The sequence below is a fragment of the Musca autumnalis genome, unplaced genomic scaffold, assembly GCF_047663935.1.
Source record: "Musca autumnalis isolate F117 unplaced genomic scaffold, ASM4766393v1 scaffold_3, whole genome shotgun sequence".
Classification (NCBI taxonomy): Eukaryota; Metazoa; Arthropoda; class Insecta; order Diptera; family Muscidae; genus Musca; species Musca autumnalis.
In genome coordinates this window covers 71,924,729-71,942,910 of record NW_027411866.1, presented here as the reverse complement: position 1 = coordinate 71,942,910, position 18,182 = coordinate 71,924,729, and positions in this window count along the sequence as shown.

The window sequence follows — 18,182 nt, the reverse complement described above, 5'->3', positions numbered from 1 at the left end:
AGCCAACCAACACGATAAAGGAACCTACTTAAATATAAGTTAACTCATAAACATAAAAAAATACCAACTGAATTGAGTTAACACATAAACATACAAAATACCAACTGAATTGCCAGACGCTGAGCTTGCAGTTTGCTGCGAGAAGTAAAATAAAATGAAAATGCTGATGTTGCAGTTTGGTGGGAAGAACATTTTCAAAACAAAAAGTAACACTCACTCTGCCGTCGCAAGTCAAGAACATAAGAGCCAGCAACGCTGCTCGCCTAACATAATTAAAAACAAGTAAGAAAAGTCTATAGTCGGACGGAGCCGACCATGGGATACCCTATACCACTATCCCTGGACAATCGCTCTCCACGGAACTTCTTTTCAATGATTGTGAAAATTTAATTATCAAATATCAGAGATGTAATGTATAATAGTTATGAGGAAAACCAAAAAGTTATCTAGCATGACAAAGACATTTTTGTAGCAGGAAAGGAAAATTTAGTTCACACAAACTAAATGAAACCCACTTATGTAGTACTACTACTTCCGTTGTTTAACCGCTACGTTATTGAAATTTTTACCAATTTCACACAAAAGTTTCAGTCCATTTAACCCGCTAAGTATTATCTGATCTTCACGTTGGTTTGTACGCTTCTTCTTCATCATAAACTCAAACTTTGTTTAAAATTTTGCGGGTTGACCTACAGAGCCGCTACAAAATTGGTTAAATTTTTGTTTTTGGTCCATTTCATCCCCTGAACATTTCACGATCATCACCAAAAACTAATCATTTCTATTCTGGCCCGAACACAATCTCCTTAAAAAATTTGTTATTGAAGTTCAAATTGCCTTAAGCTTGTTTACAATTTTTAATGGACGTACACACACCGCGAAATCGCTTTATCTCGTCGACATATGAATTTCGGCATACCAAATAAGGGGTCTAGGACGAATATTTCGTGATGTTACATAAACTATTGGAGAGACAATATGTAGCATGGTATAAAAATGTGGTTCTCTACACAGAACCCAATATATATTAGGCAGTAGGCCCATTATCTAGCAAACACTTTATTGCAATTTACATCAGATGAAAGGTCAGTAGTTTTTTCCATATGTAGGCTACTTTGCGAAATATATATGTCCTCAAGGAATTAAAATATCGACCAAAAATAAATTTTTTATATTTTTCATACAAAAGTAATGGTCCATTTCACCCGCTAAAGAATATCAGATCATCAGTCAAAATTGTAGGCATCTTTTTCGACCTATACTCTTACCCGGTGCAAAATTTCGTGACTATTGATGTATATTTGCGACTTCTAGCGAGTTTATTATTACACTACAAACAAATAACGGGATATATTACGCTGTAACTCTGTTATCTGATCATGCACACCAACATAATTGGCATCAATTGAAAGGTCAAGCGTTCCACTTTCAAGTATATCTCACTTGTCCGGAATGTCACTTCCAGGAATTAAGATATAAGCTGTATATTAAAAATTTTCACAATTTTCACACAAAAGTTTTGGTCCATTTAACCCTCTAAATATTATCCGATCGCCATCTCAAATTGCAAGCTTTTCCTTTGTGATATACTCTTACCTTATTTAAAATTACGCGTTTATCGGACTATTATTGAGACCTACAGAGCCGCTACAAAATTGGATAAATATTATGTTTTTGGTCCATTTCACCCGCTAAATATTTCACGATCATCACCAATAAGAATAGGGATCTATTCTGATCTGAACCCGACCTCCATACAAAATTTGGTGACGATCGGTCCATAATTGCGGCCTGGAGCGTGATTACAATTTATAATGGACAGACGGACGGACGGACGGACGGACTGACGGACGGACACACATCTCAAAATCGCTTTATCTCGTCGAGATATGAAAAATGGTATACCACATTGGGGGTCTCCGACGAATATTTCGCGGTGTTACATGAATTTTTACCAAAACAAACTTATAATACCCTTTTCCACATTGTGGTATAGGGTATAATAAAACACACAACAATTTATATTGATGTAACTTGGATATGAAAAATCTATTGATGTAACGTATATGTTCGACAATAGTAGTTCGTTATACACTCCGGTTCATCTGAATAGAATTTTTCCTACAAATACCGTTATATCTAACGATAGGAGAGGAATTGAAAATTATATTTTTGTGGTCATGTAGAGTATATAGTAGCCGGTATTTTCAATAAAAACAAAGGTCGTGAGTGTCCAATGGCAACAAATATTGGGCAAAAAATTGTATTAGGGTCGTGGAATATGATGAAAATCGATGCTTAGAGCTCCAAAAAATATTCTTATGAAGAAATCGATAGAAACAATTTACAAAGTCAAAATTGTATAGTGAATTGTGTTCAATATATTCAAGACTACAACAAAAGTACAAAGAAGCCACATTTGATAGCTTTGTAGGTCCGAAACAGTAGAAATATGGTAAAGATAACTCAATTTTCTACCTCTCCAATTCAATGATTGACATTTTATCCGAGGAAAGTGAATGAAAGAAAAGCAATGGGTTCCATGCAGTCGTTGGCTATGGACATCTACAGCTCCGAAAAATAACAAAACTCCCACCGCTAAAGCCGTCATGTCAACATCAAGGGCTTCGATTTAGAAGATATTGCGTAACGTGAAATGTACAGAAACAAATGTGATCTTTCGTGTGTAATAACAGGTCGGAAATATTTTTTCGGTAAATAAACCATGAGTAAAAAAGGTGTAAACATCAAAACCATCAATATTAAATACTTTTCTTCCGATAAAATTAACCTCTGGATGCCCCTATTACTAAATTGTTTGTGCTCTTCAAACTTCTTGGAATCGTTTTAAATCCCAAGGCTCTGGTGGTGACATGAAGCTTTCGACGATCGGATTTTCTTTATTTTTTGGACCTGCAGATGTTCACTAGGGTTATGACTTTTTGACATTTTTCCTCAAAAATGATTTCCTGTAGCAGGGATGAATGAACTTTTGCCTATTAATCACTATGCTATCGTTTATTCCATTGAAATATAAAAAAAGTTCTTGCACAAATCGATTTTAAAAAAATAATTTGTTGAAAAAATATATGAAACTAGGGGACCCGGCGAACTTCGTCTCGCAGTTTTTTAGGTACAGAACTTGATGGCTTTGGTTCAAACCTATAATACTATTATTGTTATCACCTTGTTCAATGGCAAATATTTCTTTGTTTTGAACTGTTTAGGACGATCTTTGAAGCAGATGCACATTAGACAATTGTCAGTTTGACGAAGATAGAAGGTACTGAGAGGCAAAGTGTTTCTATTTTCCTCGACTCTCTCTCCTATAAACTGACAATAGCCGCGAAAAAATTAAGCAACTGTAAATCGGGACTAAGATATATTTTTTAAGCAAATAACACGAATCGTTGGAATTTTAATTTAATGCTGAATATAGTGCTTATTTAAATTTGCGTTTTAATCAATTAACCTATTTTGAGCAGAGGGGTCCGATCGTTATCAGGTAACCACCTTCGTCTGCTTTTTTCTGACTTCTCTGTTTAACGTGATCTCCCGAATTCTACTTGCATTGCAAGTTCGGAATTAGATGCAATGGATCTGGTAACACGGACAAATGCGGTAATAGAATTTTGACTGGGACTGTACTATCCAGTACTTGGTACATTGATACTTGTTAGCAGAGATATTCTAATAGTTGTCGTTTTTTGTGTGTTTCGGATGTTTGAAGTCTTGTCACATTAATTTCGACGTAAATAGCATAGTAAAATTAATATCACAAACTAATTAACGTTTAATAAGTATTTACCTACTTATGTCGCCCGATAAAGAATATTTGTCAGATAATTCGACCAAAAATCTCCAGTACCTCCGATTTCTGTTTTTTTCCAATTTTAAATATCATCCTTTTTCGATGTACACACATTCAGTATACCAACAGTATCAGTGTACATATGTATGTATTTGGCCATTTGTAATTGCCTTCCAGCTCTGCGGGAACTAAACCGATTGAATTCATACTCCTTTTCAGTGGGGGCATCATTTTTTTAGTATCATGACAGGATCTGAACAGTATCAATATATATCTTGTACAGCTTAAACTTTACACCGCATAAATCGGAAGTTGATCTTTCGAAGATGTTTTCACTTACATTTTAAAAGTATACATATATGCCACAGCCTCACTTGTAATGAAATTACCTCGGAGCTCTTGATTTTTCAAATAACCCAACAATTTTGTATATCAAAACTGTGGAAACCAATTTCGGCGTTATCGTCTTCATCTTTTCAATCGGAATCTGACCAAAACCACCACTTATCTTTACAAACTCTAAACTAAGCCCTATCCTTTTAACAATTTTTCGCTGTTAATTTCCTAAAAAGACGCTTGAAAATAAATGAAAATCGATTTGATTGTGAATAAAAAGTTCTACACAACTTTCAAAATTTGACAAAACAGAGGCGTACAATGGACCCTCACAGTTGTTGTATATACAATTTTCGCCAAAAACTGTCCAAATGAGTGTCAAGGTATACTCCAAACGCGAAGCTCGATAGAAATTTGGGGAAAAATTGACTTTCTTGAAAAAATATTTTTGCAAATTTTTCGCAAATTTTCTCGATTTTTTTAGGTTTTATCCTTTTCTGCCATGAGACCATTCCGAATTGGTGCGAATTGTCAAAATCTGTTCAGCCGTTCTTGAGTTATAAGCGTAGTAACTAACATCATCCTTTTTTATATATATAGACAGATGAAATTTTTTTTTTTTTTTAAATTATTTTTTGTTGCACGAATGAATAAATATAAGCCTACTAATAACTATAATAACGTTTATTTCATTCAAATATTAAAAAAGTCACGAAAAAAGTCCCTTTGAAAAAATTTTAAATTTTTTGTTTTTTGTTAAAAAAATATATTTTTTGAATAAAAGCGTGGGCACTTGCGCATGCAGACAAGGCTGTGCTTGGTGTGATTGAGAGAAAAATTCTTCGAAAGATCTATGGACCAATCTGCGTTGACGGTGAATATCGACGTCGTATGAACCACGAGCTGTATCTCATATACAACGACATCAATATAGTTAAACGTATCGAGATGCAACGATTGCGTTGGCTAGGCCACATCATAAGAATGAGCGATGATGAACCCGCTAAAAAGGGGTATAAATACGTGCCACATGGCGGTGCACGCAGAATTGGCGGGCCTACGCTTAGATGGAGCAAACAGGTGGATGAAGATATGAAAAGGCGCGGTATTCCAAGCAGTAAACAGAGAGAATTGGAGATCTTTTCTTAGTTCGGCTTATAGAACAAATGTTGTGTAATGGGCCAGCTAAGTAAGTAAGTAAGCAGTTAGATAAAGGATTTACTGTCTGACATCACCGTACGCCTGAACCAACTTTATATGGAAGGTGCTTATACCTGGGAAGTTTTTGCAGATTATGAATCTACAATGTTCATAGAGAAGAAAAATCAAAAATACCAAAAAAATGACAAAGGGATTTTTAAATTAATCGCGGTCAAAGTTCACATTTTTAAGGCTTTTTAGATTTTAACGATTTTGCTTGGAAACCACAATTCCTATAGAAATGCGATTAGAGCAAATGTTGTAGCTGTGAAAATTCTCTACAAAATTGATATTTATGATAATTTCATAAGTTTTACCATTTTTGCGATATAGAAGTTCAAATTAGGACGAAATACTGAAAATCAGGAGGTACCGTTTTGAGGGGGCTGGGCCTATACCGACAAATTTATGGGAGAAAGTATTATACCCAAAATGAAGACTAAATAAAAAATGTCATGCATTTCGGTGGAATATTGAGGCCACAAAATTCTAAATACCAGAAATCCGAAGGAACCGTTCAGAACCTTCAGAATTAGGAAAATCGGAAGGTACCGTTCTATGGGGGCTATATAGAAAAGTGGACCTATACCGACGAATTACCGTCAGAAAAGGTTTTACCTGCAACAAAGACTAAATACCAAATTTCATTTCACCATTTAGGTGGGTAGCAAAGTACCGAAAATCGGAAGGTAATATTATACCGAAAAATTTCTAGGGGAATGTTTTATATCCCCAACGAAGACTTAGTACCAAATACCGACAAATTTCATATGGAACGTTTAATACCCCAAATGAAGACCAGATACCAAATTTCAGCCATTTCGGTGGTCTATTGAGGCCTCAACTATCAAACTACCAGAAATAGGGAGGTACCGTTCTATTTAGGATACACTAAGGCGTGGACCCATATCGACAACTTTCATATGGAACGTTTAATACTCCAAATAAAGACCAAATTCCAAATGTTAGTTATTTCGGTAGATTATTGTGGCCACAACCTTCAAAATACCGAAAATCGGGAAATAACCGCAAATCGGGAAGTACGTTCTATGGGCGCTACATGAAGGCGTGGACCTATACTGACAACCATTCAGCCATTACGGTGCATTATTGTGGCCACAACTTTAGAAATACCGGAAATCGGGAAATAACGTTCTATGGGTGCTATACCAATAAATTTCTGGGGGAAAGTTTTATACCCCCATCACAAAGATCTATCTTAAAAATTGCGATCTGTATCTTGATTTCAACAGATGGACGGACCGACGGACAGACATGGTTATATCGACTAAGAAGTTTACCTTGATCAAGAATATATATACTTTATAGGGTCTCCGATGAATATTTCGATGTGTTATAAACGGAATGACAAAATTAATTATACCCTCCCTATTATGGCGGAGGATATACAAATGGTAAGACCTAGGAAAAAGTCATAAAGGTCAATCTTGTAGAGATTTTTTTCAGCTGTACGGGGTTTTGAAGTTTTTATTCTACCTTTGATTAGAAGTAATGTAATACCTCGAAATATTGGTTTCTTTCATTGATCGAATCGGATAAAGTCACCAAAAACTATTTCTAAATGCGTTTGTTTTTTTTTTTCTTTCTTATTACAAATTTTAAATTTTTTTGAAGACAGTATTTTCCATCAAAAATAGTTCTATTGTATTCTTAAGTAGTCTCCAGCATAATTTATACACTCTGTCATGCGCTCAAATCAATTGTTGAAGCAGTTTTTCGACTCCGATTGAGACACCTCCAAAACATGGTTCTTGAATGCTTTTACAGTATCTTCTGGCGATTGCGGCTATTTTTCGGGTTGATACGCATAGTTCCATGATTCGTCACCTGAATCCATCTTATAAACGTCTTTTCAGACGTTTCGAATTTTTTTTCGAAATTTCTTGGACCGATCAACACGGGATCCAACGAGAAAAATCCCATTTTTTGCCGCCAGGTGTTCATGCAATATAAAATGTTGGTTTGTGGAGTAAATGCCCAAGTATGCCTCTATCTCACGGCACATAAAATGATGATCTTGCATTATCCGTTTACGCACGGTTTAATTTTTTTCTGGCACCACGGACGTTTTTTGGGCGATCTTCGTTTTTTAGCGAGTGTAGGCCACGATTGAATTCACTAAACCAGTTTTTCATAGAGCTATAAGATGGTCCTTTATCGACATACAAATATTAAATTTGATCGATGCACTCTTGCCGTGGTTAACAACTTCGAAAATTGTGAAAGACGATCGGACGAAAATGTTCACAGGTAAATTTTCAATGTGGTTTTTCAAGTCCCTGTAAACAACACAACACATGATCGTATGTCAAACTGTCCAGATTACAAACAGGCTAAAAACTGTCAAACTTTCCAAAAAAATTTCAAACGGCGTCAACACTGCGTGCTACCTAGGCCACAAACTTTTTTAATTTCTCTTGTATATACGTAGCCGAAATGGTCCATCTGTCCATTACGAAATAATGAAAATAATATATAACGTGTCGCAATCATACATATATTCCCACAACATCCCCGAGAGAAAAAGGGAGACTTCGCAATCATATAAATAAAGTCCGTGGAAAACTAATGCCCAGGGGAAGTGGTGTGGGGTATCACATGGTCGGCCACGTCTGACTATAGCTCCTTATACTTGTTTAAAATAGATTTGTGAACTTTTTATACCCTCAGCATTTAAAGTAACGAGGGTATATCAGGAATATTGTAAATTATTTCATATTCCATTTCAGAAAAAAGGATACATTTTTTCGCGCTACATCAACGATTTTTGACATGTATGTTAAGAAAAAGATTCCCAGTACGAAACCGGTCGCGAGCCAATTTTTGGTTGTTGCGGACAAAAGTTATGGCGCTTTTATTTCGCTTTTTAAGAAATAAAATATTATTAAAACGCTAATTATTTTAATGAGTACAATTGTTACAAAAAAGTTCTCTCGAAGTGACTTAAGCGAGAAGATTGCATAATACCTGCGAAATGTTACACAGAATTCGCGGAATGTACATAAAATTCATAAATTATTGAATATAGGTCTACTTTCTTCAAAATGAAGGCCCATTTAGTGGTCATATAATTACATAAAAAATTGTTGTGGATCCAAACTTCACGGCGAATCAAATGAGACTACAATCATACAGATTGGTGTTATAGTATCGATGTTACAGCCAAAATAAAAAAAAATTGAAAAAATATTTTTTTCATATGCATTATGTAGTAGAAAATATTGTAAAAATCTATAGGTATACTTCCTTCATTTTGCTTAAATCTCCCAATAAAATAGACGGATTTTGCTTTATTGACATCCATATTAAAGCTTTCCCATTAGGGAAGCTAATTGGGTTGATGAGGATATATCTCGAAACTTCTGAAATGGAAATAGAGGCCAAATAACCCATTTTTATTTATATGCATTTTAAAATACGTGTAAATCGCGTAATTATCAAAATCAGTTTGTCCGCATCTAATTTTCATGTACAGCAAGACCATATCTGTTAATTTGTATATATTTTTCGAAATTTAATTTGGAGGCTAAGATGTAGCATCAGCTGCATCTTAGCATTAAAATACCTATAAAATATCGCTAATTTTTGCAAAGTGCATACAATTTTTGTCCGCATCCGATTTCAATGTCCACAATGAAAATCTACATCGATATATATCTATTTCAAGGCGATCAATTAAGAACCGTGGATGTAGCATCACACAATATTTTTTGGGATAAAATGAATGTAGCTCACTTATCAGTGAAGTTTTCAAATCTCTGTTTCCGCTAAAACGAATATGCTGTATTAGTTGTTTCATTGCAGTGGAAACGAACAACAGAAAACGCGATAAAATACGCAAATCCATATTTTGTCCAAACTTAGTTCCAGTTCGAAGATGGGCAATACCTGCTCACAACTTCCGGTACTTCACCCCAATATTGTAAAAATGTCACTAAAATGGTATGCACGATATCTCTTGAACGGGACAACCAATTTGGTCCAAACGTTGGATCTCCTAATATTTTGTCTAAATTTAGTTTATCTCGGCCCGTATCGGACTTCTCCTTACGGTACCTCCCCTACAAAAGTTCAACATTTGTGTCTAAGTGCAGTTTAGGGTCTGTTCGAAGATCCTTTGGAAATGTATACCGATGCTGTTCGTTGTGGTCCTGTTTACAGCGATATTATGTTTTCGTGGACAAGTCCATGCTTCCTGGTATACTGGTTCAAAATTTAGACGATGACCCACTGAAATGACTAGTGGTCCACTTCCAAAATAGACAAAATTCAGAAAAGGCTCTAAATACATTCGATATGTCCGTATATGAAAGTTTCAATTCACATAGGCTAAGGGTATATCTCTTTCTGCAAAGCCGACTGATACTTTTTTGCTTGTTTTATATTACAATGGAATAAAAGTATTTTTACTGATTATTAGGCAAAAGTGCATTCATCCGTGCGACAGACAGTCATTTTTCAGAAAAAATGTAAAAAAGTCATAACCCCAATATAGATATGTCTCTCGGTTTTGGGCCCCACACATTTAAGTTCTTGATATCAAGAGGTATCATTTTGTCAGGCTCATATCTTCCAAACCTTGAACACAGAATTAGATTTTACTTTCGCCATTATGCTTCACAAAGTAAAATAAAAACAAACGACCAATTATTTAGGTTATAGACAAGTGAACATGTGTATGTAGTATATGTATAAAATAAACGAGAAAAATTCTCAATTTTCTTTATAAGATAATTTATACAAAACTTATGAGCGGTTACCACTTTTGTCGGGACTCAAGTGACACGTACATAATTTTTGAACAAAGTAACTTGAATATTTTAGCATATTATTTTCATTTATGCTTTGTCTTCTTCTAAATACCACTAAAGTGCCGGTCAGAATATACCACAAAATGAACAACATATTTTAAGTTCCCTCTTTGTAAGTAGGTGCACACATTGAAATATACCCTACGTAGGGAAAAAGGGGAATATGTTTTAGTACATTCTTTGGTGAAACAATTTATTATGACCCTAAAACCTCAACGGTTCTTTTTCAATAAAAATTAAACATTGTGGCTTAAAAACGAATCCTACAAATATTTCTGAAATTGTTGGATTCGTTATTAGCCAAAACAATGAACTGGTACATTTGTTTAATCGAATAGACAATAAATGCGGCCTATAGAAAGGTTTTGTGAAAATTCACCTTTGGCCTCACACAATTTACTATGGTAATAAAGATTGGCCATGGGGCACTTATTAACGTTAATCGATCGCCAATAAATTTTATATATAAGGTTTTTAAATCAAATGAACAAAAAAGGAAGGTGAAGTTTCAATAAAAATATTAGCTTTTTGGACAATTTAATGTACATATGTACATACATACAACTCCGCCTTCGGTATACATTATGTATTTTGCAAGATTACACGAACTGATAAACCATCCGCACGATTGAGATATGAAAGAGTCTCTCCTAACTGTTTATTATAAAACGATTTTTAGAAAAGGAATCATTTTAATCTTTAATTTTTTCTACATGCAGTTCGTGGTAATACGAGAAGCGTAGGTACGCAGAAATGCGCAATATGTCCACTGTGCTCGCACAACTACTGGATGCTGAAATCCTTCAAAATATCGAGAATAAGTCGGTATCAAAATGTGGACCTATACCGATAATTATCTGATGAAAGGCTTTATTCCCTAGTGAAAACTAAATACCTACCAAGTTTCAATTATTTTGGCTGAATATTGTGGCTAAAACTTACAGAATACCTAAAATTGACCAGTACCATTGTTTAGAAGCTACATCAAAACGTGGATCTTTAAAGAGAATTCGTTGTAGAAATATTGTATACCCCAACTGAAAAGTTGACACTAAATTTGAGCCATTTCTATCAAAAATTGTGGCTAAAGCCTTTAAAATATCGAAAATCGGGCGATACTGTTCTACAGGGGCTATATCAAAAGGGGACCTTCTGAGACAATTCACTGTATAAATATTGTATACTCCCAGCGAAGACTAAACACATAGTTTAAGCCATTTCTGTTAAATATTTTGGCTAAAAGCGTAAAAATATTGAAAACCGGCAATAGCGTTCTGTAGAGCCTATATAAAAAGGTACACCTATACCGACAATACCATATATGAAAGTGTAAACGAAGACTAACAAGTGAGCAAAGGCCATAGTCGGGACGGGGCCGACTATGTGATACCCAACACCACTACCCCTGTGCATAAGATTTTCACCCGTAACCATTTCTTTTAGGGAGATACTAAAGCTTTCACTTATCTGATTTTTATACCAAACGACTTACGGCGCACTGAACCAAAATAATTAATATATAATTTTATATATGACTACTGTCGACATCTACTTGGTACTGATTGAAAGCTTAACTGGTCTTATTGATTAGCATTTTACATGCCTTTAATAAACCAAATAGAAGCAGAGGTATTTGTCATTAAAGTAGAACCCTCAAAATATTAAAATTGTGAAAGCTTAGCGCCTTTGGCAATTAGTCTGATATTTTACCATAAAGGCCACGTTTTGTATTAATTTAAAGTTCAGGTGGTTTAGATTCATTATCAAGTTCTCTCCTTGAAATATGTCCAACAGAAATATCTGACATGGAAATAAAATTCCAATGAAGACATTCTGAGCTTTAAAACGTAAAAAATACATCCCAGCGTATTTTTCAACAATTGGGAACATTTTAAAGCTGAATGTCTTCATTGATGAAACGCATCCAACCAAAGCTGAAATATTCGCCACTACAATTCAAAAAAAAAAGAGGTAAAAAAGTAGCAGTCGGCTTTGCCGACAGAGCTATACCCTCAGCCTATGTGATTTGAAACGTTCATCTACTGACAGATCGTATATATTTAGGGCCTTTTCTGAATTTTGTGGACCCGTTCAATGGATATCGTGCATACCATTTTAGCGACCATTTTTTAATTTAGGGGAAGTACCGGAAGTTGTTGACCGGTATTACCCATCTTCGAACTGAAATTAAGTTTGGACAAAACATAACGAATGTCAAATTTTGGACCAAATCCGTTGATCAGTTCGAGAGTAATCGTGCTCTCCAGCCACTACATATAGTGCCATAGGGATTTTTTAAATCTTTCGGGCCGTTTTCTCAAGAAGTATGGACTTGCCCCCGAAAAAAAACGTTTACCGTCGTAATTGAGGCAGCGAATGGAAGTTGCTTCAACAGAAATCAAAGTGATTCGAGAGCAGGCCTTAAAGTGAACTTAGTCTACATTTTGTGTGGGAGGTACTCGAAGGTCCATATTTCACATTTGATCCATAGATCTGGTAGATATATAAGGATGTGTAAAGTATGGTCCACATCGGTCCCACCCTTCAAGAGTTATCGTGCGCACAATTTTCCGAACATTTTTGAACTTTTGTGGGGGAGTTACCTTAAGGAGTGGATCGATATGGCTCTTCTTCCAACTTAAATTATGTTTGGACAACATATTACCATGGCTAAAATTTTGGACCGAATCAGCAGATCCTTTTGAGGGTTATCTTGCGCTCCATGGAATTTTCCCAGGAAGTATGGACTTGCCCCTGATCAAACTTGTACCATCGTATGGGGGCAGTGAATACAAGCTGTTACAACAAAAATCAAAGCGATTCGAGAGCAGGCCCTAAACTGAAATTTTCCGAAATTTTGTGTGGGAGGTAGTGGAGCGATTGACTCCATATTGGAAGCATATCTAAGTCTGGTAGAAATTTCACGATGTGGAAAGTATGGAGCAAATCGGTTACTCCCTTCAAGAGTTATCGTATGCACAAATTTTCCGAACATTTTCGAACTTTTGTGGGGGAGGTACCGAAAGGAGTGGACCGATATAACCCATCTTCAAACTTAAACCAAGTTTGGACAAAATAAAAGGGTGATCCAACTAGAGGTACTTTTTTCAATTGCCTTTTTTGACTGGTCACGTGTGATTCGGGTCATGTTATTATACCCTACACCACTATGCGGAAAGGGTATTATAAGTTTGTTTTGGTAAAAATACATGTAACACCGCGAAATACTCGTCGGAGACCCCCAATGTAGTATTCCAATCTTCATATCTCGGCGAGATAAAGCGATTTTGAGATGTGTGTCCGTCCGTCCATGTATCCGTCTGTCCATTATAAATTGTAATCAAACTCCAGGCCGCAATTATGGATCGATCGTCACGAAATTTGGTATGGAGGTCGGTCTCACATCAGAATAGATCGCTATTTCAATTGGTGATGATCGTGAAATATTTAGCGGGTGAAATCGACCAAAAACATAATTTTTTATCCGATTTTGTAGCTGCTCTGTAGGTCACAATAATAATCTGATCGCCTCGAAATTTTAAATGAAGTAAGAGAATATCATAAAGAAGAAGCTTGCAATTTGAGATGGCGATCAGATAATATTTAGATTGTTAAATGAACCACAACTTTTGTGTCAAAGTTGTGAAAATTTTTAATATACAGCTTTTATCTTTTTCCTGGAGGAGCCATTCTGGGCAAGTAAGCTATACTTGGAAGAGGAACCCTTGACCTTTCTATTGATGTCAATTGTGTTGGTGTACATGATAAGATAACAGAGTTACAGCCTAATATACCCTGTTATTTCTTTGTAGTGTAATCATAAACACGCTAGAGGTGGAAATTATAGCTCAATAATCACGAAATTTTACACGAGGTAAGACCTTATGTCGAAGTAGATGCATATAATTTTGGATGATGATCTGATAATATTTAGCGGGTAAAATGGACCATTCATTTTGTAAGAAAAATACAAAAAAAAAAATTGGTCTATATTTTATTTCCTAGATGACATATACCGGCAAAGTAGGCTACATATAGAAATAGATCTACTGATCTTCCCCCTGATGCAGAATCCACAAAGTTACTTCTTACAATAAGTTTATTTATTCCATAAAGAAATTTTGATATGTGGAAAGCTAATTCCCATGGGTAAAGGTGTAGGGTATCACGTGTCCGTCCCCGTCTGACTATAGCCTTTTCTTACTTGTTTTTGTTTAGTATTGTTTGGCATTTTATCGTGGAAAACTTATGGTTGAACAATGTTTGCAAATTGTTCAACTTTATTACAAAAATTTACTTTCTTTGAGGAATGTGTTTCGAGCCAAATTTTGTTCAGCCATGAGACCCAGTTCTGGCCTCATGGGTATGTAATCAAGTAAAGTAGAGGTGTCACTTCATCCAGAAAAAACAACGGTTTCGTGTGAATTGTCCGCTGGTAGAACCATCAGCCAGCCCATATTTCTTCAAAAATTATCTCGGTCAGAACGTAGCCTTCAATGGCGACCATGATAGCCGACTATTTGATGCTAGAAAATTAAACTACATTTTTGTTTCAACAGGACGACGCTTCTTCTCCACATGACATCAAACACGGAATTTATTAGGAGAGCACTTAGTATAAAAATGGGAAAGTGGGATGTGGCCCCCCACTTTCTTTCATTGACGCACTTTCCTTTTGGAATTCGACTACTAAAAGCGGAGATATTCGCATAAGAATAAAACTTTGAATTTATTGTCCACATAAGTTTTTGCCCATTCCGACTCTTGAATATTATCCGACCATCACCAAAATATGTTTCTTCCTCTTTGGGACCCACATTAACCCTGAAAGGTACCCAACAAATATTTGTCAGTATTATAAAAATGGCAAATATGAAGAGTTGGGTCTCATTAGCGACTATTGCGATATATTCGTTGTTTGGTCACCTACGGCAAGCTACTTTAAATCATGTGAAAGGTGATATTTTCTACTATCATTGTCAGGTTTTGTTTTTGGTATTCCCCTTATAGCCGCTGAGATACTTTCTTTGGAATAAAACGTTGACTTTTTCTCCAAATAAGTTTTTTGCCCATTCCGACACCTGAATATTATCCGGCCATCACCAAAATCAGTAGTCTTCTCCCACTCCGGGAGTCTCATTAACCTCCAAAATTTCGTGACAATCCGATCAAAATTTTCCTAAATATGGAAAACTGAGATGTATTACCGACTATTGCGATATCTCAGTTATTTGTTTACCTACGCCAACCTACTTTGCATCATTGTAAAGATGGGATTTTCTTCTTTCATAGTCAGGCTCTGAAAGTCCCCTACCGAAGCCGTGATATGCGTCATTATAACTAAAATCACACAAATAGTAATTTGGGTTTAATTTGTGACTATTGTGATATCTTAGTTGTTTGACATCGTTAGAAAGGTGATATTTTCTACGTTCATTGCTAGGTTTTGCTTTTGGTATACCCCTTATGGAAGCTGAGATATTCGCTTTGGAAAAAAACGTTGACTTTTTCTCCAAATAAGTTTTTTGCCCATTGCGACCACTAAATATTTTCCGACCATCTCCCTCCGGGACCCCCATCAACTCCCAAAATTTGGTGACGATCCGATCAAAATTGCGACCTGTAGGGTGATTACAAGGTTTAGAATCTAAACCTAATCTAAACCCGTTCGTTGGTATTGATATGGTTACGAAGTTTTTCGGCAAATTACACACACGCGACCCGAACGCAAAGTAAGAGAGCAAATGTTTTGATTTTTTTTACTTCAGTCTTGTACTGAATGTCATGCAAGCAGGTTGATGCCGCTTTATTTGTTTTTTTTTTTTTTTTTTTTGGGTACACTGAAAAGATTTTGCAGTTGTACAGCAAATATGTGGAGGGAAGAATATGAAAATGTTTTTTTGTTTTGTATTAATATTTTTAATGACGCAGAATGCCTCGTCTGTAATGCACCAATAAAAAAACTGAAGTGGATAATTTTGACTGTGATTCACTGCCTTTTTAGGCGAACATCATTTTTAGTATTAATTTTTTTTTTTAATTTAAAGGAAAGCCGACGATTCACACCCACCACTATGTTTGGCTCTGAACGCTAACACGCCGTGACAACTTTTTTGCTGTGTTTTTCATTTCATACTCAATATGAAAATCATCACCCTGTTCTGTTCTGTCAGTGTAATTTTACCCACACATAAACAATTTAAGCGCTCGCTCTTCTTGGTCGGCTATGGTTTAGATGGACAGAGGGGCGGACGGACGCACATAGCCAGATCGACTCGTCGAGACATTAATTTTGGTATATATAAGTATAGTGGTGTAGGGTATAAAAACCATATACATACATATCATTTTGGTAAGTTCTGTTTCTGCTTAATCTGAATCTGGACCTATCTCCAGTTCTAGGAATGTGACAGCTTCAATGAGTTGTAACCATTCAATCAGCAGGTTGATGTACGCTGCAGCAGTGTTGATGTCTCGGAACGTACTTTTTGCTATGCAAACATCAAAAAAGTCTGAAGCTGTGATTGGTAAAGGCCAATTAGCATTTCAATGATTGACGAAAGTGCGGCGTTCAGAGGAGATGAAGTAGCGTCTACTGATGTAGATAATCATGTGGAGATGGTCTGATATAAGAGAAACGATGGGTTACCATGCGACGTCATTTGTCACAACAAGTGACACTATGGTTATGTCTGGCGAACTGTGACACTCTTCTCTAATTCTGACCGTGCAAAGCGTAGAGCTATCAATCTGCTCAAGCAGCACTGTGACCCTCTAGCCACAACTCATGATAAACATTAAAGTCCCCAAAGATCAGACGGTTATGACGCTCCAAAAACGCGCTAATGTTAGGTCTATAACCTGGAGTACAGCTAGTTACAATAGGAAAGCTAATCCCCCACCCTCACTTCTGATGCGATCCTTCCCCAGTACGTTTTAACCATCACAACGCTGTAAGCACCAATTGTTGTTAAGCTTGGTTTCCTGCACCGCCGCGATCATGATATTCTTCCGACTTACCCCGGACCTGCACTGACGCTTTTTGTGCAGAAGTATACCGACCACTGAGAATCTCAAATGTCAAATTACAGTTGCTGAAATCCTCAAAGTACCGAAATTTGGACTTACATATTGACAATTTTTTTTTGAAAAAGTCAAATTCTGCAAAGCTATATGAAAAGAAATACTCATAACTGTTTTTAATATTGGTCCAATTTGAAAAAATATATTTTTTGTATTTTTTTTGTTTTATGCTTGGATGCAATTTTCGCGATATGATTTTTAAAAATGATTGTACTCTTCGATTTTCTTGAATTTGTTTTTGTATTAAACTACGATTAATTATAACAATTTTTAAGTCCAATTTGGTAGAAATATCGTCCGCATTAAATTGGTATTTAATCACCGCTGAAAATATTTTGCTAACATACCGGTTGTAGGGTATCTCCATTGTTATATGCAAACCTAAATATGTAGTTATAATTACCATCGTCTAAATGCGAACCAAAGTAAATACAACTAATTTTTATTATCATCCCCAATTGACTGTGGTGACCGTTTTGTGGCACTTTTATGGATTCCTTTTGCTGAAACCTCAATTTTAAGTATGTAAATTTATGCTCTTTTGCGTTTTGGTTATTCTTTTGTTTCAATATAATGAATATTATTATCCAGTATGGATTTTAGGGATATCGCATGGAGAGTGTCTGCGGTTAAGGACATGAAATACTAAACGAAATATAAAATTCAACTGATAGCTAGATTGTACTTCTTGTATTTACAAGTGTATAGAGTTTCAGTACAGTTTTTAAAGCTGTAACACTTATACCACTAAGTTTTCGGTATATGATTCTAAAATTAAGAAGGCCGAAAAAATCACAAAGGAAAAATATTTCAATATAGGGCTGTTTTAACTCAGTATATTGACAGCATGTGGTTTACTAGATTTTTCCCCAAACAAAATCATCTTCACTTTAATTCTCCCTTAGAAAAAATGAAACAAA